This window comes from Pituophis catenifer, unplaced genomic scaffold (assembly GCF_029215685.1).
Source record: "Pituophis catenifer annectens isolate HBS135680 unplaced genomic scaffold, rPitCat1.0.hap2 SCAF_16, whole genome shotgun sequence".
In the NCBI taxonomy this organism is placed as follows: domain Eukaryota; kingdom Metazoa; phylum Chordata; class Lepidosauria; order Squamata; family Colubridae; genus Pituophis; species Pituophis catenifer.
The window spans coordinates 1,484,209-1,501,411 of NW_027256896.1; the positions used below are offsets into that span (position 1 = coordinate 1,484,209).

Sequence of the window (17,203 nt, forward strand, 5' to 3'; positions counted from 1 at the left end):
TACCAAGGCGAATGCTCATGCCACGCAAGTTCAAGTAGTGCTTCGCTCCCATGCTTCTTCCGGCCCTTGAATGAAAATGAGAGAGAGACAAAGGGGGGGGGCAGAGAAAGAGAGAATGAGAGAGAGAGAGTGGGGGAGAGAGAGAGAGAAAGAGGGGGTGAGAGAGAAAGAAAATGAGAGAGAGTGGGGGAGAGAGAAAGAGAAGGGGGAGAGAGAAAGAGAATGAGAGAGAAAGAGTGGGAGAGAGAGGAAAAGAGGGGGGAATTAGAGAGAAAGAGAGAATGAGAGAAAAAGAATGGGAAAAAGGGAAAGAGATTGAGAGTGAAAGTGGGGCAGAGAGGAAGAGAGGGGGAATTAGAGAGAAAGAGAATGAGTGGGGGAGAGAGAAAGAGAATGAGAGAGTGGGGGAGAGAGAGGGGGGGAGAGAGAAAGAAAGAGGGGGAGAGAAAGAGGGGGAATGAGAGAGAAAGAGTGGGAGAGAGGAAGAGGGGGAATGAGAGAGAAAGAGAATGAGGGGGAGAGAGGGGGAGAGAAAGAGAGAATGAGAGAAAGAGTGGGAGAGAGAGGGGGAATGAGAGAGTGAGAGAGAAAGAGTGGGAGAGAGAGGAAGAGAGGGGGAATGAGAGAATGAGAGAAAAAGTGGGAGAGAGAAAGAGAATGCGAGTAAAAGGAGAGAAGAAGAGAGGGGGAATTAGAGAGAAAGAGAATGAGAGAAAGAGTGGGAGAGAGAGGAAGAGAGAGGGAATGAGAGAGAAAGAGAGAATGAGAGAGGAAGAGAGGGAATGAGAGAGAAAAAGAATGAGAGAGAGAATGAGAGAGAAAGAGAGAGAGAGAGACAGGAGGGAGAGTGCCTGAAGGACCCCATCGCATCACTGGGAGTCCAGGTGCTTCAGCAAGCGGTGCGCTGGATTCGTATTAGTGGTCCGCGAAATTTAAAATTATGAACTTGGTGGTCCCTGAGGTCCAAAAGGTTGGGGACCCCTGGACTAGAAGACCTCCAAGGTCCCTTCAAACTCTGTTATTCTGTCCTGTTCAAATGAAGTAAGTGGTGATTTTGGAGAATCTTATGGAGGAATAGATTGAGGTGGAGAGTAAGTCTTCGTAAATAATATTAATCTTGACAGAGGTCAGATTCCAACAGTTCTTTGATGTGAACAAATAAGCAAGATTATGAAAAGAGAGGTGAGGGAGCAGGATCAAAATCTTATATAAACAGAATCCAATAACTCTTATGTACTTTAATTGAGTTTAAATTTCCAGAACCAGTTAGAATTGTGACATAGAACAGGGGAGGAATTAGTTGATGGGATAGAGGAACATTTATGCATTCTGCCCATTTGAGTCACAGCAAAGCAGCCAGGTGGCTGGGGAAGAGAAAATATGGCCCCCACTTTCAAAAGTGGGACAATTTTCAGGCCACTCAGTTCGAATCAGTACTTGGCAATATTGTGCAGCAGTTCATGAAGGGTTGGATCTTAAGAACCATGCAGCAATTTCCAGAAATGAGCACCCATTTATCAAGAAACGAGACTTGCCAAACTAAGATTATCTGACTGTTCAATCTGTTAACTTCCTTAGTATATCATATCTTGATTTTATGAAACCACTTGACAAAGAACATAACATTTAAAGAGTGAGTTAGCAGTAAAAAGAAACTAGGCAATCAAAAAACAGGGTGGCTGGACACCATCAAGGCTGACACCAGCCAAGGCATAGAAAAACTCAAGGAAATAGGGCAAGATTGGAAGACGCGGAGAGACCTGGTCCAGAGAATCGCCAAGAGTCGGATTCGGCTGAATGGATAAATCACTCAGCTGCAGACTGTCTAATAAGGTCTTGGGCCTTCTGCTCTTTCGTCCTTTAGGAAAGAGAAGTCAAATGGCAGGTGTGAGGCACCTGGCTTAGTCATAGGACTTAAAAACAGACTTGAAATTGTAGCTGATGAAAACCAAATGACTCCTGAGTGAAAGCACAACTGTATTTGTACAAAAATACAAAGAAAGATACAAAGAAGCAGAATAGGGCAAAGGAGGGGACTAAGGGCAGTTTAGAGCAGGGGTCCCCATCTCCGGTCCATTTACTGGCATCGAGCTGTGGCATGCCAGAAACCAGGCCACGCAAACAAGCGAAGCCCCATCCACGGGATGCAGATGGCACGCAAACCACCACCCCTCTTTCCATGGAACCAGTCCTTGGTGCCCAAAAGGTTGGGGGCCACTGAGTTAGAGGACTGCCCCATTTGTACCCAGCCATGCTCTGAATATGCCTGGGAACCTCTTTTTTTTACCAGTCACGTCGCCCACACTTCATGCCCAAGTCATGACTGAATTTGCAATTGGAAATCCTTTGTTTGTTTGTTTGTTTGTTTGTTTGAGATTCCGGCCGGGTGAAGAGTAAGATCAGCAGAATAAAAAACAGCGTAATAAAAACAAAAGAATTAGACCAGAAAAGAAAGAAAAGAACCAGATGAAGGTGAATTGGGCAGACCACGCAGAACATCGGCCACCAACATCCAGAGGTTGCTCCAGCCACCTTAGCCCAGGCCTGGCAGAACAGCCTGCTCTCCAGGGCACCGGCAGCTACCTGGGCCTTAGGGGGGAAGCCACATTCCAAAGGGCAGGTGCCATGACCAAGAAAGCCTGCTTCCAGGTGATGATTGATGACCCTGTTTAATCAAAGGAACCCAGGGGGCATTGCCCGGTCTGTGTGTGTATCAGCTGAGCAGTCTTTATGAAGGCAGGCTGGCCCCCAAACACCCAAGACATGCCATGTAGGATTTTAACCAGGAACGCTACCTGGAAACCAGCTGGCAAACAGTGCAAGTCCCAAAGCAAAAGAGCCGTATGCCGAGTGCCCATCAATGCTTGTGATGCTGCATTCTGCACCAGCTGAAGTTCTCAGGAGGTCTTTGAGGACAGCCCCACATAGAGTTCAACCAGGACATGAGTAACTATCTGAAGGACCTCCTGATCCAAGAGAGAGCACAACTGGCCCACCAGCCACACTGCACACAGGCCTTCCTGTGGAGGTGCCAGATCTAGGTGGTCTTAATATCTATGGCCACTGGGCAGGGCCGGATTTAGATGAAAAGAGGCCCTAGGCTATTCCACTTATGAGGCCCTTTCACCAGTGGTGGGATTCAATTTTTTTAACAACAGGTTCTGTGGGCGTGGCTTGGTTGGGGGGTGTGGCTTGGCAATTATGTGACTGGGTGGGCGTGGCTAGCTGGTCACGTGACTGTAGGCGTGGGTAGCTCGTCATGTGACCAGGTGGGCGTGGCTATGTGCATAGACTTTTTTCAGAGGGCTGAAAAAAGTCATTTCTGACTGGGCCTCGCATTTTTGACCGGTCCTCACACTTATGACCATCCTCACATTTATGCCCGTGCAGCTTTCTTAACAACCATGTCACTCATTTCACAACTGCTTCTCTTCACCATGGTGACAAGATAGGGCAAAAACGTAAAATGTGAGGACAGTCGTAAGTTCGAGGACTGATCAAAAGTACGAGGACCAGTCAGAAATAACTTTTTCAGCCCTCTGAGTAGTCCATATGCATAAAAGGATACAGCAATAGAGAGGGATGAAGGAAGGGAAGGGAAATTAGAGTAGGAGGGAGGGTAAGAGAGGGAGGAAGAGAGGAGGAGAAGGAGAAAGGAAGACGAAGTAGGGAGAAGAAGAAGAGGGGGAGGAAGAGAAAGTAAGAAGGAAAGAAAAGAGAGAGGTGGTAGGTTTGAGGAGAAAGATTGCTGTACAATAAAAAAGATGAAAGGGAAGAAAGCCAACCCCAAACAAATATAAAGATATTGAGATAAAGAATGAATTGTTAAACTTTAAAGAATAAAAGAGAACAAATATGAATAAATAACAATAATTAGAAACACACATACAAACATACAATGTATTTTCTTTGAACAGAGTATTTGGCTGGTTCACAAATTTAAACAGTGTTTAGTCATTTCAATTACATTTACAATTTCTATATTTCCTTTTTGCCATATTTATTCCTCATCTATTTTTGTAAAAAACCAATATTACCCTTCATCCTCATCTCTAATCTTAATCAAATTCAATTTTTCCCTTCTATTCTATATTATACCCCTTCCCATTGTCATCTATTTTTATATCCATCCTCACATTGGTTAATTATGTAATATTAGTTGTTTAATATAAATTCAACATTTTAATATAAATCAATTAGTTATATAACTATCTTTTTTATATATCAATCAATATGAACATGAATATTCCAATTATTTCCATGCAATCCAATTTCTTACAGATCAATTAATTATATTCACCAATAATAATAAACCAAATAATTTCCCCCATATATTCCTCCAAACCACAACTTAACCATTTCTACTTTCAACACAATATACAATTAATAGTATCTCAATTATTACAATTCCCTAGTTAAATAGAGCTTTTTTTCTTTTGTGTTTTAAAATCCTGAACTCTCCTCTTTTTCCCTAAATTTCCCATGGTTTGCACCTACCTTTTTTGGTGAGGAAAAAGAAAAGAATTCTGCCTGCCTAATTTTCCAACCTTGCAGCAACAGCAAAGCAGTTTCAGTTTCATGTTTCAGCAGGGAAAAGGGAAAAAAAATCTGCTCCAGGACTCTTTGCAAGGAAGCAGAAGAGCCCTGAGCAAAACAGCTGAGACAAATCAGCTCAGAGCAGGGAGGCCAATTAGCCTATGCTGAAGCTCCGGGGGCCAATAAAATTACAAAAAAAAAACACCGAACCCTTTGTTAAATTGCTGGCTTCCCCGCCCCTCGCCCACCACTATTTATTGGCAATAAATAGTGGTGCGGAGGGGCGGGGCAAGCCAGCAATTTAACAAAGGGTTCGGCTGCACCACTGGCTCTAGGGCGGCCCTTTGAAGCCCCGCGGCAAGAATTTGAAGTTTTTTTTCCTCTAGCCATTGGAGGCAGCAATAGATGGGGAGTGGGCGGGGTAAGCGAACGGCCGGCGATCCAACAGAGCAGAGAGTGAGGGTGAGTGAAGGCGTGGAAGCTGCTTTGTCCATCCGGCTCTCTTGCGTCCGGAGCCAGTGGGGAACCACGTGGCAGCCCACGTGGATCCCAGGCAGCGGAACTCAGGCTAGGGAAGGGGTGGGCAATTGTGGCTCTTTTACAACCTGTGGCCTTCAACTCCCAGAATTCCTGAGACAGCCAAGCTGGAAGTTGAAGTCCACAGGTTGTAAAAGAGCCACAATTGCCCACCCCTGGCTATGGTAGGCTGTCGCCGCGCGGGTGGGAGGCGAGGGGCGGGCGAGCCAGCAATTTAACAAAGGGTTCGGCCGAACCCCCTAGAACCCCCAGAATCCCACCACTGTGTAGGCCCCTCTTGATCTTGAGGCCCTAGGCTGAAGCCTAGTTAGCCTATAGGAAAATCCGGCCCTGCCACTGGGTCTAGGGAAGATTGAGTCCTCCCCATCAAACCCCACACAACCTCTAGGCACTGGGATAAAATCTAAATAAAATTAACTGATGCTGTCATCTCCAGCCAATGAGAATATTTGCATTTTTAGAATTATTTGTAATAAGAGGCAGCATTGGCATACCCTCCATTTTGGTGCCCTGGACCAGTGCCTACCAAGCTTAGCCTAAAGCTGAATCTGCAGTGCAGGACCTCACCCATCGGTTTCATGTAGATGTTGGAACAAGAGGAAAGAGGAGACAGGGTTCCATGGTATCATTTCAAAGGTGGAACCTAGGGAGAGGCTGGAATTGGCCCCAAAGGAGGAGGAGACTATTGTAAAATAGTGCCACCAACTCCCAGTTCCCAAAGCCAGTCCAGAAGAATATCATGGTGGATGGCATCAAAAGCCATGGAGAGATGAAGGGGAACAAGCAAGGATGTACAACCTTTAAATCAGATTCATCACAGATTACCTACAGGTGTGACAAGGCTGTCTCTGCACTAAGTTCTAGTCTTAAATGGGACTAGATAATCCAGTTCCTGCAGAATTCTCAGGAATTCTGCAGACTTACTTGTTCAACAACCTTCCCTACATGGTAGCTATCTAAAAGTGTTGGGTCTAAGGACAGCCTCTTGAGGAGGTGCAGTACAATCTCCTTCAAGGCTGAACATACCTGAAAACCTTGTCTACGTACTTCTTCAAGCATTACCAACTCATTCCAGACCGCACCCCAAGATGGCACCCCAGGCACCTGGGACAGACCAACTCTCTCTCTCTGTCTCTCTGTCTCTGTCTCTCTCTCTCTCTCTCTCCACCCCCGGACCCATCCCCTTCTCTCCAAAACAACTGTTAACTTATAGATTGATGGGAAATTTTATTTTTCTACTTCCTATATTCATTCATTTATTATTATCACACCTTTATTACTTTTACAAATAACTCAAAGCAGCAAACATATCCAACATATTTTCTCTTCCTTTCCCCCTAGAGAAATGGGTTTCATGTACCAATTTTTAAAAGTATATCAAATAAAACACTTTCATTCTAAAAAAATAATTTTATGTAGTTTTTTAAATATTTTAACATTCTATAGTACACCAATAAAACACCAGAATCTGTATTTGAAAGAGATGGGTGGTTCAGAAATGTGAAAAATTGAATGAATGGATCGATAAATAAACAAACAAGTAAATAAACAAATAAATCAATATTGTTAAAAGTCTATTGTAGGATGAAAGTAAATTGATTAAATTTGACAGCAGTATGTGCAAAATTTCTAACTTAAAACACTACTAGTGAATTGCAGACAGAAAAAGAGCCAGCAGTTTGAGGTTCTTGGCTATTCACTAACGCTGTTCACCCATTTTTGTTCAGTCTACATGCAAGATACATCAAGAGAAACTGGATTGGAAGAGCATTTTAAAATAGAGGAAGAAACGTCAATAACCTGCACTGTGCTGAGGACCCTCTGATAGTTGAAAATGCAAAAGATCTGCAGTCTCTAGTAATGCAAGTCAAACAGCACAGTGAAAAAATGAGACTAATTAAATATAAAGAAGACAAAACTAACAACAACAAGTACTGCAGCCAGAATTGACAATGAAGATATTGAAGTGGTTTATAGCTTCTGCCTCTTAGGATTGACTAGGAACCAGCGGCCAAAACACTTTCTGGATTAGCATTTGGTAGAACGGACCCGAAGGCATTGGAAAAGGTACTCAAAGGTACTTTGTAGGTATATCTCTATACCTACAAAGGTCAGATTTGGGTCGGCTGAGACGCTCTAGAGAAGCAAAAGGTGGACTTGAAAGAAAGAGGATAGGAAAAGCATTGATTCATTTGAATTGGTGTTGGAAAAGACTCCTGGGAATATTGTGGACAATCAAGAAAGAAATCAATGGATCATCAAACAAAACAAGCCAGGATTGTCCCTCAATGGACAAATAACCAGGCTCAAATTTTCCCATTTAGGACATGTTGTGTGAAGATCCAGCTCTCTGGGAAAGGCTGCTGGGCTGGGAAAGAGGAGAAGACGATGACTGGTAGGGTGGATGGGCTCAGTTACAGTAGCCGTGGGGGCCCCATTAGGAGACTTGAAGGACCAAGTTGGGGTCAGTTCCTCCTGGAGAAATTATCTACCTGTGGGGTCAACTAAGGGAGTAGGCAAGGCTGACTCAATGGCAGTTGATCACAATCAATCAATCCAATCTTTTTTCAGACTTCCATATAAGCCTGAAAAAATCTTGCAGCTATTTATTTATTTATTTATTTATTTATTAGATTTCTATACCGCCCTACTCCCGAAGGACTCAAGGCGGTGCACAGCCAAACAATAAAAACACATACAATACAAAATTTAAAAATAGAATAAAATCAAATTAAATAATTTTGGCCCCTTTAAGTTTGCTGGAAAGGATAGCAGTGAAGTTATTCTGCCAAATTATTCCTGAAGCCTCCATAGCCTCTTAAAGGCAGCCTTTTTTTTTTTTAAATTTGATTTATATGCCGCCCTTTTCCGGAGACTCAGAGTGGCTCACAATGCGTTATGCGTTTTGCTCTAAGCAACACTCTGCAGACCAGCCGGAGAGGCCTTGTGGCCCATAGGATGAATTTGGGAGAGGCTGCCCTGCCTTCTCCCCTCTAATCCCTCCCTGGCACTCCTGTCTTGAGTTTTCACCCCACGGTTACTTGTCAGGATATGGCAAGAGCTCAGCAAACTTCCCCAGATGTCAACTCCCCTGGCTTCACTAGCTCAAGGCTCACACTTCAAATCACAACTAGATCAAAACCGGCACAACTAGATCAAAACCCATTGCCTACTAAGGCAACGTCAGGAGGATTGATTGATCGTCCTCCTCGACATGGAGATGCAAGTCTCCCTCTCTAGGTAGTTTAATTCTGAGGTTACTTTTTCCCGCATCCATCTTCCGTTAACAGACATTTTGCTGTGCATTTCTTGGCCTTGAAATTGTGGAGTGTTTTTGGCTGACATCTCTTTCCAGAGAAACTCAAATTTGCACACTGGCTCTCCCAGGGCAGAGGGTCAGCCTGGCCATTTACATCTTCTGTTCCTCTTGAATATGGGAGTCATCAGACATCAGAAGGCCAAAGAAGGCCAACCAGAGTCCTGGAGGTCTCCAAGAGAGGCCATTGCTGCCCATCAGCCATGCCAGGCATTCACTGTAATGGCATCTGGACACCACTCTATCTCAAACAGAACCCAATATGGAAGCTAAGGAGAAAGCCCCCCTCCTCCCAGCCTCTCCCCCGTGCCCAGCGTTACCGTTTGCCTTCTACTCAGGCGACCATGTCTTCCAGTAAGTTCATGTAGCTTCCCCAACTATACCTCCTGAAGTCAGTGAGTCATTGCTAGACACCAGAGCTGCCTGCCCCACATTTATTGTGCCGGAAAAAGGAAGTGGTGAATGAAGTGGAGCAAATTGTGCAAACTTGCAAGGAACACGTGGTCTCTTCAAATACCTGCTGGCACCCCAGAACCACTGCCGGCCCTCAGCTAAGTAGCTACTGGGCTCACTTGGAGGTGGAAGCTCTGGGATTCCAGCTGCAGAGGAAGGGTGGCCACAGGCGCATCAAGGAGGCTATGTCTGGAGACAGTGTCCCTTTCTGTGCTACTTGCAGACAACCTCCCTGCAATTATGTGTGGCTAGCACTGAACGGGCCAGAAGTGTCCTCTACAAGTCTACATGGCCATCCACCATAGGTGGCCCAACAGAGGCAACAGGGTGCCCTTCCTGTCTAGATCTGAAGGCTCACAACATTCATGGGGGGGCTTGAATGATTAAGAATGAAGAAACAGATTAAATGCAGGATCGGATCACTATTCTCCGCAGAATTACATGTTCGGTGTTTGTTTTACCCAGCGAGGTCAGTAAGTTCTGTGTTCTTCTTTCAGAGAGAGAGTTGGTATTATTGTCTTTTCTCCAGGTAGCAGGAAATTGATGTTAACCCTGCTGGGAAGCAGCCAGAGTGTAGCTCTCTCCAACCGCAGCTGGGAAGATCCGTGGCTGTTGCTGGAAAGGTCACGGTGTGCTGTGTGAGCTTTTTCTCAGAAGTAGCTGGGGATTTCCGCCCCTGCCGGGGATTCAGCGCTTGCAGCCAACACGTTGTGGGACCCGGCATGGAGCACAGAAGGGCCTCCTTCAGCCAAGGGATTGGGGCTGACCACGGGCTTCTTTAGAAGATCGAGTCACAGGCGAGAGGGATTCGTCTCTCCCCGTGAAATACCAAAGTGCCAGGGAAAGGGAATGGATGTTTTCCTGGCCATTTGGGGTCAGGCCCCAGGATTGGCAGCATGGATGTGCAGCCTACACTAATTCCAGGCATTATTGGTCCCCGTGGCTGTGGCTTCTAGCCCACACTTGTTTTTATTTTGTTTATTGATCCATTATTAAAATATATATGCCACCAACCTCACTATACAAAGTGACTCTAGGTGGCTTGCGCTACAGTGCAAGTGCAAAGATAAAAACATTAAAATTAACAGGAATTAGTTAAAGCTAGGAAAGAAGTAGACAAGCGGTAGGTAGGAAGGCTTGTCTTCTTTTCTCTGAAGGCTGATTTAGTTGCCTGCAACCGCACTTGGCCGTTGCTGCCCACCTACGCTGCGAAGGGTTGATGGGTAAGCAGATGGCTGCAGGCAGACTGACACAAACCCTCCCCAAATCCCAAGTCTGCTGATCCTGTCTGCTGATTGGCTGGTCTGACTTCCTGTTCTATGTTTTGCTGTTTGAGGGTCCCCTAATTTTGGGGTCTCCAACCTTGGCAACTTTAAGACTTGTGGGCTTCAACTCCCAGAATTCCTCTGCCAGCTTTGTTAGAATGTTACATTTGCAGAAATATAAATGGCAACAAGAGGCTCCAAAGGGTGGGGTGAGCATGGCAGGAATGGCCCTTCTCCCAGAGCCTGCCAGCTGGGATTCCTCAGCCGACGGGGTCCATAGCATGCCTCTTCTGCAAGAGTGGACGGGGCAGACCAACCCCATTGAGGCAAGATGGCTCTTTAGCCAACCTGGTTCCATGCCACCACTGGGTCATGTTACAGGACAGAAAACAACGGATGGAAACAGATCAAAGAGAGAAGCAACCTGGAACTAAGGAGAAACTTCCTGACAGTGAGGACAATTAACCAGTGGAAGAGCTTCCTTTCAGAAGTTGTGGGTGCTTCATCACTGCATGTTTTTAAGAAGAGACTGGACAACCATCTGTCTGAAATGGTATAGGGCAGGGGTGTCAAACTCGCATCATCACAGCAGCGTCATGTGACGTATTAAGACTTTTCACCCCTTTGCTAAACCGGGTGGGGCGGAGGCAGCACATGATACATCTGGCCCACGGGCTGCGAGATTGACAGCCGTGGTATAGGGCCTCCTGAGCATGGGGTTGGATGAAAAAACCACCAATGTCCCTTCCAGCTGTATTCTGATTGAAATCCCTCTACCAAACCACCTGGTTTTGACCTGCCTTGCTCTGTCTGGACAAAATTGAACAGAATAAGGTGTTTTACTGGAAGAGGTGCCTCTGCCCTGTATCAGTAGGGATGCTTGCAATTGTGGGCTGCTATGCAAACTATTCAATATATTGTGCAAGATTGTCCATGATGTACATTCTCTGTTTCCTAGAAGATCTGCACAAAGCAATGCCAGAGGCCATTGCCTGGATAGCCAAATTGGACATCCATTTATGATGCCATGGTCGTACATCCATAGTAGTTTTATATATAATTACTTGGATTGTGGGCATATATTTTCTTCTCTGTCCTGTTCTCATGATACGCTAAATAACAACTACGGTTGTAAGACTACCTGCATACATTTATGCTGATCCTCTGGTGGGGCTGTGGCCTCCAAATGGTGCCTGTGGGAGAAGAATGCGGTGCTCCTTGGAGAAGGGAGGGGTCCGATGGGGAGAGGGCTTGAATGAGCAGGGATGGGGGTTGCATCCTCCAGGGCTTTTTGGCAGCTCTCCCCTTTAGAGAGGCAACTGCCTCCTTCTGTCTTTTTCCCGGCTGAGCGCTTGCAACACAGGGCCCACGTGCCCCCCATGTGCAACAGCAAGGCTGGCCAGTGGCCAAGCATGCCTCCCTTCTGCCACCAGCACCAATTCTGGCTTGCCAAGTCCTGTTCCCCAAGCAACTCGGGTGGCAACTCAGCGCAGCCTATTAGAGCTGTCCTGCATGCGCCACATCAGCCTTTCTGCTGCCCACCCCCCCCCCGGTTGGGAACTCCCAAAGATGTAAGCCAAGTTGTGGGGGTGGGTGGGGGTGTCACAAGCCATGCATTTTAACCGTGGGTGAAGTCAGAACAAGGTATGCATGGCCCCAACTTGTACACTGTCAGGGCTGTAAAAGGGTTTGTTTATTCAGTTATTTATTAAATTTATGCCACCCATCTCACTATCCAGAGAGACTCTGGGCAGCTTGCAATGCAATAAAGTCATATAAACCATTAATAAGAAATAGGAAAAGACTGAAAACCAAGAGCAGGAATGTGGGGTCTTCTCTCCGTCCACCACCCACCTCCAGTGCGCAAGGTCCCCATTGGGGCCTCAAGCTAACCAGCTGAGCCAGGCTTTGAGGTTCTTCTGGGAGGACAGGGGGATGGGGATGGCTCTCCTCTCCAGAGGCATGATGTTCCAAGGGGGGTGCATAGCAGAAAAGGTCCTTCTCCTGGACCCCGCTGGCTGAAGCTCCTTGACCCACGGGGTCTGCGGCAAGCCCCGCCTGCCGGAGCGAGTAAGGCAGGTTAGTCCCGTTGGGCCGAAGTGGTTCCTTTCATAACCTGGTCCCATGAAGGGCTTGAAAGATAAAATCCAACACCTTGAATTGGACCTGGAAGCAAACTGGGAACCAGTTTAGCCACCTGTAGGACAAGGGTAATGGGAGGTGTGTGTGTGTGGGGGAGACTTTTAAAGGCTTCATGGCTCTGCAGTGCCTGTGTGGCTTCTCTAACCCCTGGACAGCAGGTCACCTCCTTCAGGTAGAGAAGAGGAAGCCCTGAGCTGCACTGCACTCCTCATGCCAAGATCTGAAAGGCCCCAGCGCTTGCTTCCCCCTCCAGGCAGAACCCCGAAGGATCCCTCCAGGAGGACCCTCGCTCCAGCCCACCCTTCCCTCCTGGCTGTGGCCTGTGAATCTCCAACTGCAGGAAGAGTAAGGAAGGCCTACTGGAGGGATGAAGGTCTTGGAGGTTCAACTCACAACTGAGGTTGGGAATGCAGAGCCAGGGTGGGGATGGCTCGAGCCAGGTGCCCACAGCAGCCGCTTTCCAGAGCAAGGGGCATCACCCTTCTGTAGCCATGGCGCTAGGAAGGCCTGCAATTGGGAAGGGGCACAAGCCGGGGCAGATACACCCCACAAAGTAGGCTGCCTGACCTACCACCCACATTCCCTGTTGACAGTCCACAGAAAGCTGAAAATTGTGAAGCGGGGAAATTTCAGCAGTGGGCTTAATTTGCTTTTATCTGAAAAGGTGCAACATCTGTTTATCTCCCTTTGTCCTTACTGTGTTACCTGCCCCCAAGAAGCCTCTCTTCGATGCCCCAGAGGAAAGGCTTCTAGACGGGCTCCATAGACAACTCCGGGGAGGCGAGGCTGCTCTGGAGGGCACAATTGAAGGCCCGGTAACTGGAAAAGAAAGCAGCCTTTGGACCAGGCAGGCTCTCAGGCCCTCCAGAGGCCCACAGAGCAGAAGCTGCCAAAGCCTCTCCTTGCTGTGCAGGGAAAAGCCACATTCCTGGGGCAGCTGCTCCATAAAGGGGGAAGGCGTCTTGACCTGCTGGGAAGCCTCCAGAAGTGTCTGGCAGCGGAAGAAGGCCGGGCCTGATGCTGCCCCAGGCCTGCTGGCTTTGGTCTTCTGGGGCAAGACAAGGCCACTGACTCCAGGCTGGGCAGAAGCCGCTCACCGGCTGAGCCTCCAGGCTGCTGAAAGACTTGTAGCCCGGGGCCGAGGGGGCAGCAGGGCTGCTCTTTGCCTGAGGGAGGGTAGCGCAGGAGGGATCTGCCGGCGAGCTCTCCAGCCCGGGCAGCCAGTCGGTGTGTCCTTCGGAAGCATATGGGCCTCGCCCTGACAAAGGCAGCTCCAGCCCAGAGCCCTCAGGCTCCACTCGGCAGGCTTGATAAGCCGGCTGGCAGAGACCCTGCAGGCAGGCGGGCTTCTCTGGAGCAGAGCAGCTTTGGGCGGAGGTTGTCGGGAGCCCCGGATCACCCATGCTCAGGACGCCACGCAGAAGGTCTCTGAAGAGACCAGCCACGGCGTCTTCGTGTGGGACCTGCTCCGTCTCTTCCTCTGCCTCTTCCGGGCTTCCTGGTTTGACACCTCCAGCACTGCTGTCTGTGGTTAGAGAGCCTTTGCTCAGGAAGACTTCTTCGGGGATTAGAAAGGGCTCCCGGTTCACATTGAGAGGCTGGCGAGGGAGATCAGCACCACCTTTGCTGGGAAAAGGCCTGCAGTTGGCATGTCAGGAAGGAAAGGCACGAGGATCAGCGGATTGCCAGGAGCACGAGGGGAGCCCCCTTTGCTTGTTGGCCTCCCCACTCCTGCCGCCTGGCTGCTCATCGGCCTCCCTTGGCTTCGATGACACAGCCTGGAACAGCATTAGAGCAGCAGACCCAGCCCTGGCCTTCCTTAGAGGCAAGACCAGCTACCCTCTGCTCTACATACCGTCTGTAGGGAGCCGTCTCCATCTTGCCGAAAACCCAAAGCTGAAAGAAGCAGGAAGACGCTTGAGGGTGCTTGCATGCAAGGTGCCCTGCCCGCCCCCCCCCAAAGGAGCCACCCTGGGGAAGCCTACCCATTTTCCCGCTGTTATATCCTCTGCCATTTTGCTCTTGCGTGGACTTGGGATCACGTCCCACCATTTCCTCTTCACCCTGCAAAGCAAGAAAAGAACTCACTTCATTATCTGAAGAAAGGCGGGAAAACTGCAGCAGGCATGAGCCAGGCAGGACAGACTCTCCTGTGCTGGATGCCCCAAATGCCCGAGGCTTTAAGACCCCAACACAAGGGTGAATGGGTACAATATTGCCTCATTCCCCTCCTCTCCTTCAGACTGATTCCAATCGGTGCGGATGGGGAGGAAATTGAGGCTGAGCTCTTTGGGAAATTCCTCAGGGCTTGAACTCTCTCCATGTCAACATCTACAGGAGGTCGCTGAATGAGGCCAGCCTGGGGTCAGTTGATGCCCAACTGTGTCTCTTGACTCTTGGTTGACCAGGGATGCTTTTGAAGTTGTATCTTGGTGGCTTTGGATGGGGAGGTGCAGGTGCAGGTTCATTCCTAACCAGACTGAGCGACTGGATTCATGGAAGCTGTAATTAAGGACCTGCCAACTTCTTGGTTGCTCATCCCTGCTGGTCCTCTTGGATGTGTAGCTCTTGCTTGAGTACTAGATGACGGCTGTAACTAGGAAAGTTTTTGCACAGATTCATCTTGTGCACCAATTGTGTCCTTTCCTGGATCAGGAAGTCCTATGGTCGGAGAGGAAGGAGGAGAACCACCGCAGAACGGTGCCCCCTATTCCTAACCCCCTCAACCGCTGCAGCATGATACCATGGTCGATGGTATCAAAAACCGCTGAGAGATCTAATAGGACTAGGACAGAGGAGCAACCCCTGTCCTGAGCCCTCCAGAGATCATCCACCAAGGCGACCAATGCTGTTTCTGTGCTGTGCCCCTGCCTGAAGCCCGACTGGTACGGGTCCAGATAGATAGCTTCATCCAGGTGCCGGGGAAGCTGTCGTGCCACCATGCTCTCAACAACCTTCGCCACAAAACGAAGGTTGGAGACTGGACGGTAGTTGGCTAATTCAGCCGGGTCCAGGGAGGGCTTCTTGAGGAGGGGCCTCACTACCGCCTCTTTCAAGGTGGCAGGAAAGGCACCCTCACTCAGAGAAGCACTTATTATCCCCTGGAGCCAGCCTCGTGTAACCTCCCGGGAGGCCAGTACCAACCAGGAGGGACACGGGTCCAATAAACCCGTGGCGGCACTAATCTTACCCAAAACCCTGTCCACATCCTCGGGAGCCACAGGATCAAACTCCTCCCAGATAACATTCTCAAGACCTGCCCTCATCTCCTCCCCTGGACACATCCAATCGGAGTCCAAGCCCTCCCGAATCCGAGCAACTTTATCATGCAGGAATTGCACAAAATCCTCAGCACGATCCTGCAAGGGATCTTCCCGCACTCCCCCCCGAAGAAGGGAGTGGGTTACGCTAAACAGGGCAGCTGGGCGGTTCTCTGCAGATGCGATAAGAGCAGAAAAATGGTTAGATTTTGCCGCTTTTATCGCCACTAGGTAGGTCTTGATATAAGACCTCACCTGTGTCCGGTCGGAATCAGAATGACTAGTCCTCCAAATGCTCTCTAGGCGTCTTTTCTGACGCTTCATCTCTCTCAGCTCCTCAGAGAACCAAGGAGCCAATTGAGATCGGCATCGGGTCAGAGGCCGCAAAGGCACGACGCGGTCCAAAGCTCCAGCGGCCGCACTCTCCCAGGCGGCCACCAGCTCTTCAGTCAAGTCGTGTGTCAGAGTCTCAGGAAACGGCCCAAGCTCCGTCAGGAACCTTTCGGGGTCCATCAGGCGCCTGGGACGGAACCATCTGGTCGGTTCCGTCTCCCTGCGGCGGGGGAGAGCGGTAGGAAAGTCCAAGTGGAGGAGTGAATGATCTGTCCATGACAAGCATTTGATATCTAGGTCCCCTCTACCAAGATCATTCAACCATAAACTGCACGAGTTGCCACACAGCTTTTGGGTGAAATTCAAGGTAGTAGATGTTACCAACAAAGTCCTTTATGGCTCAGGGTCTGGATACCTGCATATCTCCTGGTATGTCTGGCCATCTTGCTAGATCCAGCCAAGCGCCTGGTCCAGTTATTAAAATTAAGTCATGTTGTGGAGAACTCTTGAGACAGGACTGTTCTAGCGCTGGCTGTGTCCGTGGGACAGAATCCCCCACCCCAATATCTGCTCAACTCCACTTTGGTGTCGCCCAGGAACACTCTTCAGATAAGGCTCCTGCAAAAGGCAATTTCTGATCCCACTCTGCGGGGAGTGGGGTGGGGATTCTATTCCCTGGATTTTGGAGTTTACTTCTCCAATAGAGTAATATTTGTTTTCTGTTTCCTACTTGTTTTTTTATTTAAATATTGTCGGTGGCTGAGAATCACTTGAAACGGCTTATAAAACTAACAAACAAGTTAACCAATAAATGAAACCCACCACAGGAGACAGAGGTAGCAGAAGAGAATGAGACTGATGATCATCATGCACAACCAAAGAATGGACGTCCAGGATTGCTTTTCAGAGCTGGGCTCAAAATCTGCAAAGGAAGGAAACGGTTACAAAAAGAGAAACAATGGAAATCAACAACAACTCAGGACTGCCCAAGAGGCTGAGCTGGAGAGAATTCGGGCCGAGCATAAATGTGTGTGTCCGTGAAGAAGGAGCAGGTGTGGGTGAGAAGCACTACCACACACTCACTCACTCTCTCTCTCTCTCTCCTGACCCTTCCTCCCTAGTCGTGCCAGGCCAGGCCACCTCCCCCCGCATAACCGTTTCCCCCTCTTGATCTGAGTGTCCTGGCATCAGCTGATTCCACAGTAAAGCCTACCGAGTAGGTCACATGAGCGAGTAGGTCACATGAGTGTTGCAAAAGCGAGAGTGATGAGGGGAAATTTTAACTACCCTAGTATTGGTTAAACTCTGCCAAGCAAGGTTTTTCAGGAAATGAAGTTGTCTTGCTGACAACTTTCTTTGGG

The 17,203-nt window shown here is 48.5% G+C and overlaps 1 protein-coding gene across 1 annotated transcript in view; it reads right to left on the reverse strand.

Annotated features, from left to right (window-relative positions):
- IL21R (interleukin 21 receptor) overlaps positions 1-14,139 on the reverse strand; it is a 28,858-nt gene extending 14,719 nt beyond the window's left edge. Inside the window, exon 1 of the mRNA XM_070955014.1 lies at positions 14,105-14,139. The gene's annotated coding sequence lies outside the window, so the exon portion shown is untranslated. The remainder of the gene's footprint in view (positions 1-14,104) is intronic.
- Positions 14,140-17,203: the final 3,064 nt, after the last annotated feature.